The sequence below is a fragment of the Anarrhichthys ocellatus genome, unplaced genomic scaffold, assembly GCF_004355925.1.
Source record: "Anarrhichthys ocellatus isolate YVR2014 unplaced genomic scaffold, GSC_Weel_1.0 scaffold28, whole genome shotgun sequence".
Lineage (NCBI taxonomy): Eukaryota > Metazoa > Chordata > Actinopteri > Perciformes > Anarhichadidae > Anarrhichthys > Anarrhichthys ocellatus.
Genome location: NW_022280058.1, coordinates 835,301 through 842,820, shown reverse-complemented (window position 1 = coordinate 842,820; position 7,520 = coordinate 835,301). Strand labels below are relative to the sequence as shown.

Below are 7,520 nucleotides of genomic sequence, written 5' to 3'. Positions count from 1 at the left end.
GTGTGTGTGTGTGTGTGTGTGTGTGTGTGTGTGTGTGTGTGTGTGTGCGTGCACGCACGCACATGGTATCTTGTATGAGCCAGTAAGGACCAAGCATGGATCAGTGACCTTCGCACTGTTACATTTTTAAAGCCGGCCGTGAATAATAGATCAAGTTGGAATAAAACAGCGAAGGATGAAATATGAATTAAAATAATCTGAATTACAGAGATGGGAGCCGAGGAAAAGAGGGGAGGGAGGGGTTGTGGGGAGGGAGCGGGGGATGGAGGGAGAAAAGGAGTCGATATATCTTCAAGAGAATGGATGAGTAGATGTAGATCAATGACACTACAGAGGATTGATATTTATAAAGACACAAGGCCCGGCAGCTATACCTGCATGCCAACATCATTAGTTAAAGGCATAGTTCACCCAGAAGTAAGACACTGTGCAGAAGTAAGACACTGTTTCCAACACAGTCTGATTACTGTGATTAACAGTGTCTATATTCTTGGAGAGAGGGGTCAGAGTTTAAACTTTCACATGTAACATTGTGCTGCTTTGAGCGACATCAGATGCCACAGAGCTATAGTTGTTGTTGTTTTTATGTCAGCGAAGCACAGATGGTAAGCAGAAAATTCTGTTTTAGTGTATTTCTTTTGAAAGAAAATGTAGATATAACCAAATTAAAGCAAAGGCTCACCTTGGAGTAAAGATAAAGATGACTTAGGTGATCAAAAAAAGAATGCAGTCCTAACATAAAAGCTGAAAGCTAAATTGAAAACAAAATGTTTACCTCGGTTGATTGAAATCATTCGAAAATGAATCTGACCTCTTTTTCTGTTTTAGTCTTCTGAATATTTCTGTTGCGTGGGAGGATTGAGACTCCTCCGATAATGAATTTGTCCAGATTAAGTGACAAACACATCAGGCTTTGCACTCCAAACAGCCTCTACAAACACACTCCAACAGGCTTAACGCGTGAAAGAGTGCTATGAAAAAAAGCACAAATAGGGGATTCATGAAAAACTGAAGAAGCATTTAAGATGCCAAGTTTTAGGAGTGAAAATGGAAATAATTGAAACCGTACAAACACTGGTAATCAATATGTCACACAAGTTAAAAGACCAAACACATGGCGTGGTTTGTGCCCAACGTGTACAGTTTGTGTTATTTAGTTCCATGGCTTTTATTTTGCTATCACCTTTCAGCGCAGATGTACATGTTTTGAAAGAGAGCTCAGTCGCATTTAAAAAAAATGGAAAATGGCAATACGGTAAGTCACAGAAATAAATAATGTTAAACGGGGAAGGTGTGATTGATATATATATATATATATATATATATATATATATAGCACCCGTCGAAATTGGCAACTAGGTCCGTTTAATGAATTTATCCGTTTGTAAGGATTTGAGGTTATATTCTTGTGTTAAATTAGCTTAGGTTTGCCAATTAATGTAACACTCAATCACAATCCAACAGAAATGCAATTTATTTTCCTGCTGTCCGTTTGTCTATTTTCTGTTCCAGCTTTATCGCAGCTTTAATGGAGTGCACAAATAAAATGCATTGGACCTTCAGTCAAAGCTTTGGCGGCAACCTCCGGGTCTGAAAAGTTAAGTGTCCTAAACCTGCATTCTCTCTAAAGGCCATCGACTCCGTTGGTTTCAAAAATAAGTCTGATTGTACAGAAAACTATGAGAAAATAACTTTACTTCTCTCTTGATTTATTACCTCAGTAAACATTGTAAATATGAGTTTATGTTCTCAATCGCTAGTTTCAAGTCTTCTTCAATTCAGCATGATGTTCATTTAGTAAATTATTGTCGCATTTAGAGAAAAATTGACAATAAAGCAGAGTATGCTTTAGGGTGGGGATACCTTGTGATTGACAGGGCACTTCCGCGGGGTCTGGGAGGTCTGGGAGTCCTCTGTTTTTTCACCGTACAACTTTAACCCTTTCACAGTGTGTCTTCAGTTCATGAAAGTTAATTGTGACCTGTTTGGTCATTTCAAAAATGTTTTATTCAGAGTTTGGTTGGACTAAGCTCCACCCTCTCGTGTCACTTCTGGTTTGAACAAAACAAGATGGCGACGCCCAAAGCGGCAGTCCACGTGTGAATGGGTGACGCCACGGTGACTACAACCACGTACATACAGTCTAAGGATACAACTTTTGATACGGTAGATCTTACAAATTATAAGATTTGTACGAGCAGCAGAACCTCCTACCGCGCGTTCAATACAAGGAGAAAGCTGACTCGAAATGAAAGTTTAATTCACAGCAAAAAAAGTCAAGAATTGAAGCCAGTTTATTGGACTTCTATGAATCGACACCCACAGTTTGTCACGACCTCTTGGCCTTCATGAGCTCCTTCTGTTTTACTTCATTCATGCAAAGTTAAGGTCTTACTTTCTGTGACTTATACTTTGATTTGACATTTAAAGAGCTGTCCTTGCCACTCCTGCCGTTCCATCCGACAGAAAATCTATAGAGACTTCCAACTTTGAAGTCCTCCAGATAACGGATGATCAAAACAGGCGAGTTCTTGCTCATCAGCAAGCCATCGACTGCTCCACTGCAGATGCTCATTAAATTTAAAGATTGTAAAACTGAGCTCCGAGAGAGCCAACCTTATGGTTGCTCTTTGCCTCGCGCTGGTGCAGACAAATGAGAAGGGAAGAAGACTCAGGGAGAGGCTGAGAGACAGCTCTCTGACAAACCTCATCAGAGCGACAACAGATCATCCTGCAGGGTAAAGCTAAAAGATCTCCTCGGATAGTTAACGTCACGTTGAAAGTAAACTTTGCTTTGTTTTTGACTTTTCTTCTGCTGGTGACAGCGAGCTTTAGCTGGCAACCAGGTCATACTCACTCAATCAATCAGTCACTCTATGAAGGAATCAATCGACCAATCAGTTCACGGCCCAGAAGCTCAGATGAAAGAGAACAAACAACGGACAATGCTGCTTCCATGGTCCAATACCACAGTTCCCAGGTCATCAAGTGATGAATTGAAGTCACTCAGTTGTGGGGCGAGATGCTCTGCTCCTCTGTACCTCTGTGCTAACTCTGATGATATATTTCATAAATCATGTCGTTTTTTTATTGAGCAGAGAGAGAGAGAGAGAGAGAGAGAGAGAGAGAGAGCGAGAGAGAGAGAGGAGCGCCATCGAAAAAAAAAGCCTGGTCGCCAGGGGAGCACAGGCTGTGGAAAGAAGGCAATTTAGGTGACATTGAGGATGAAATGCATTTCACTTCTCATTGTCCTCAATATGAAAGGACCACAGAGGTAGATTCAAAGAAATTCCAATATATGCACCATGCACTTCACATCCGTTTGAATTCAGAATATACCTCACAGTAATGCTGGAGAGGAGCAGCTCACATTGCAGCAGAATACAGATTCTGTTTACATACTTTAACTTAAAAATGTAAGTTTAAAAAAACAACTTACGTCATAGTTTACACTGTTTTGCCAACAATCATGTCAAAAGGCACTAACTATAATTAGATTCTGAATGTAATTACCACAAATAAGCTAAGCATATACTGTTTCTTATTTCTGTACAAATCGTACGGTGTGTTTACATCTTCAGAGTGAAGTATTCATTATTATCATTACGATTTGTATTGAGTGACGATGCTCGAATAAAATCCTGTATTATATGAAGATTACATTCCTCCACCACAACAACATTATGTGACAACAGGCTGATATTAGTCTTATCTTATGCGACTTTTGCAGACAGAAGCCTTGGTTAAGGTTAAGGTAGGGAAAGACTCTGGTCCTGCTTAAAAGAAACTAGAGACAAAATAAGATGATCGTTCCTGCTACACCACTGAACATAAACATTGATTATTCTAAGGCGAGACACCCCAGGCATGGCGTTACTAAGTGCAGAAGTTACAGTCAGTGTCAACCTCACACAGGACAGGAACAGCGGCTCTTGGATGAAGGTCCGGTGTTTTCAGAATCACCCATCCACCATAAACCTTCTCCTTTTGAAGACTTTGTCGCTCTTGACACAAAGTCGCCTGTCCTCGCTCAAGTTGATGTGGATTACGTTGGTTGCATACAAAAAGGTGAGAACCGCCCGACACATTTCACTGCATGTTCCAAGACCAGACTGGACGTCACCTGCTGCACAGAGTCTGTTTTGTGTCTCTCTGCCTGTAACTCTCCTTCCGGTTTCCCTCGGCCGGCCTCCCTCGCTCCCCGTCATAGGAACACACACATATACACACCTCTGATTTCACGTCCCATCACCCCCGTGACCCACATAGACCAGGAACTAATTCACACGAGCTGGAGAGAGACGGAGAGAAAGAAATGGAAACAGGAAAGTGACGGGAGGCAGACCTAACGAGGAGGACGGGAGGCCGGCGCTAAATGAGAGCAAGCAGAAAGCCAAAGTAGAAAAGACAAGCAAGATGCGGGAGGGGGGAAATTGGGTAGGGACGCAGGGTGAAAAAATGGTAAGAGGGAGGAGGAAAGGAGCTGGATAATGTAGCCGGTAAGTGATAGACTGAGCAGCGGGAGAGGTAGAGCGAGGTCAGATGGAGAGATTGATAGAAGGAGAGGAGCGGAGGGGTGGAAGGGAGATTTGGGTCGGCGGAGTGCAGCTGCATCGGGAGAGAGCCGAGATGAGGCGGGTAAAAGAGGGGGAGGAGAGAGACAGGAGGCAAGAAATCAGTTGAGCAGACAGAACGTGAAGATGTGTAGAGAGGATAAATGGAAGGGGGTGAAGATGAGAGAGAGGTAGAAAGAGAGGAGGAGATGGAGGAGGGGGCTGCGGAGTAACAGTCATCAGTATTCCAGCCTTGTACTCAGTTTCCAGCCAAGACAAATGAGAGCCAACATCAGGGAGAAAGTGGATCAGCTGAAAACACACCAACCTCTCCCTCTGTCACCCCGCTCCCCTTACTCCATTTCTCTCCATATCTCAACCCCACTCCTTTCCCAAAAGAGAACGAGCCTTACAGCTGCAATAAGTCATACTGCCGGGACCCTTCCAAACATTGCAGAAACACACGTGCAGCATAATGTCATGAATAAACGGTTTAGGTGTGTTACATTCACCCTTTTCTCAGGTTAATGCAGCAGCATGGGCGTCCTGTCACCCTTCCTGAAAGACTTGTCAGAGGTGTCATCATGTCAGGATTATTTATTGACGCCGTTTCAGAGTCTCAAGGGAAGAAATATGCACATTTGTGCTCTGGAATGTTTTTAATGTTGTCTAAACACAAAACAGTTGAGGATTTTGGGTAAATAAGCTACATTTTGATTTAAACCAGGAAGAATGTGATCACTTCATTTCCAAACACTAAAATAAACTTAAGTAGTAAAGGTATTAAGGTTCTCCTAACACAGCATAATATAAAAAAATATTGCTGCCAATTTAACATATCTGGTGTTAAATGAATATCCGTCTATGGTCTGCCAAATCAAACTTCTCATTTCTCACCGCATTAAGGTAGAAAGTTGCCCCACACTCAACACCACAAATGGATGTGATGTCACTGATTTGGATTTGCTGTGGTAAGAAATAAATATTGAGCAGAGTGATCCCAAACTGTAAGTAGTCCATGAGAACAATGCTGCAGTTTTCCACATTCCAACACACATCGCTTCGCTGTTTGTATCAGCTGATCGTGCACATTTTTGGGGGTTGAATAACGGTGAACCTGTTACGAGTCTGCCGGGAAATTGCAAGACAGGAAATCTTGTATTCGTCTGTCGTAGAAGCTTTAGTTGCATTGAATGGAAGAGCTCATTTTCTCAGAGACTGCTGCTGGAGTGACTGTACCTTTAGGCTACCCAGTCATGTTCTGTATGTGCACCAAACTGACAGCAGCTGGAATTTGACAGTGTTACTGAACCAGGATCCAAGGTAACATCGAAACCGTATGAAAAGTGCAACAAGGGGAGAAGACAACTATTACGCATGTGATAACTAAACTACATAAACATGAAGCAATGAAGTCAGTCTTTGTATAGGCACCTCCATAACAAAACATAGTAGCTAGCCCTAACGAAGATAACAAAAACAGGGATGTACAGTATTCATCTCGCATCATGCCTTCACGTAAGTGGATCATAACATTTTTGGGAATGGAATTATTTTGCAGATGCTCCAGTTCAAAATTGAGACCAAACTTTTCGATGGATATCCGGAAAGGCTTGGCCTGCAACAGAATAGACGATGCTTGCTTTTAGCCTTGAAGATGAAAGGGAAATGCCTTTTTGCTACTAAACCAGTTGATCACTCAAGAGTGAGGAATAAGCAGTCAATGACGGCAGTAAACGGACAATAAAATGGATTTTTCCAAAAATTGTAAATCACTGCAACCAAAAGAGGTTTGGAGTATACAGTCACTAATGAGCACAGTAAATAGCAGGCTGATGGGTCCAGTAGATTAGCCATGGACAGACAGGTACACACACACACACACACACACACACACTCTCTCCCGAAAGCATGATCTCCCCACCGGCTTACACCTGACGGAGATAATAAAAGGCAGAATGATTAAAGGCCTGTACAGTTACATTTGGTACGAACATGTTTTTTGGAAAACTTGTAAACAAACCCATCAGATCGCAAGTCAAAGGAAGCAATGCTGCCGTCTCTCAGATGCCGTAGCAGGAAGAGGCGGAGTTGAATTAGCTTCTAACTTGTCGTGGGGAGTTTTCCTCTTTAGAATATGATCGAACTGTACAGATTGTGTTTACGTTTTCTTATCCTGATAAGATTTCTAACTCCAGATCTCATGGTAATACCAGATGTAATTGTGCTCAAAATGGAGAGTACAAATGACTAAATTGCACAAATGATTATCTTTTTGCACCTGAGATTTCCCCAGGATCTGTATTCGACAGTAAACAAGGATTCTACAAATCACTTTAAATTGAAAATCCTTAAGAGTTCAGTCCTAATTGTGCTTTGAGTTTAGCAGTCTGGGGTCTTGGGACTGCATCCCAAATTCCATACTAACATGCTATTTTTTCGTGTGTAGTTACAGTTTTTATATGTAAACAATGGAGAAAACCTGAAATACAGCATTTTTTCCAGGAATGTTGGCACAGAACCCGATTAGTAGTACTGCAAATAACTAATTATTGTAATGCTTTCCTCAGTGGGCCATAGACTCAATCACCACAGTCTTACCTCCTATAGTGAGAGACAATTAACAGACATGTATTAAAATGAAAATCTTCAAGACCGTCGCCGTAAGTGTCTAAATCCTTTCTTTTTTCTCTGGCAGCACACCATTTTGGTGCAAATGCAGGCTGAAGACTGAAGGCAGCAGTGCATCGCGTTGCTAAATATATACTCGAACGCGTGCATTTTAGCAGCTTTGCTGATTGAAGGGTGTTAGAGAAAAACAAACTATCTTGATGACACTATATTATCAACATGAGCCAGTCACATGCTCCGGCCCCACCACGGCCTTCAATAAGCTTTGAGTTATCCCTTCAGTGTAATATCTCTCTCTCTCTCTCTCTCTCTCTCTCTCTCTCTCTCTCTCTCTCT

The 7,520-nt window shown here is 41.9% G+C and overlaps 1 protein-coding gene across 2 annotated transcripts in view; it reads right to left on the bottom strand.

The window, feature by feature from the left end:
- The window catches only part of LOC116392051 (protein ELFN1-like), a 102,140-nt gene that overhangs the window by 41,751 nt on the left and 52,869 nt on the right, over positions 1-7,520 (bottom strand). The gene's annotated exons all lie outside the window — the stretch shown is intronic.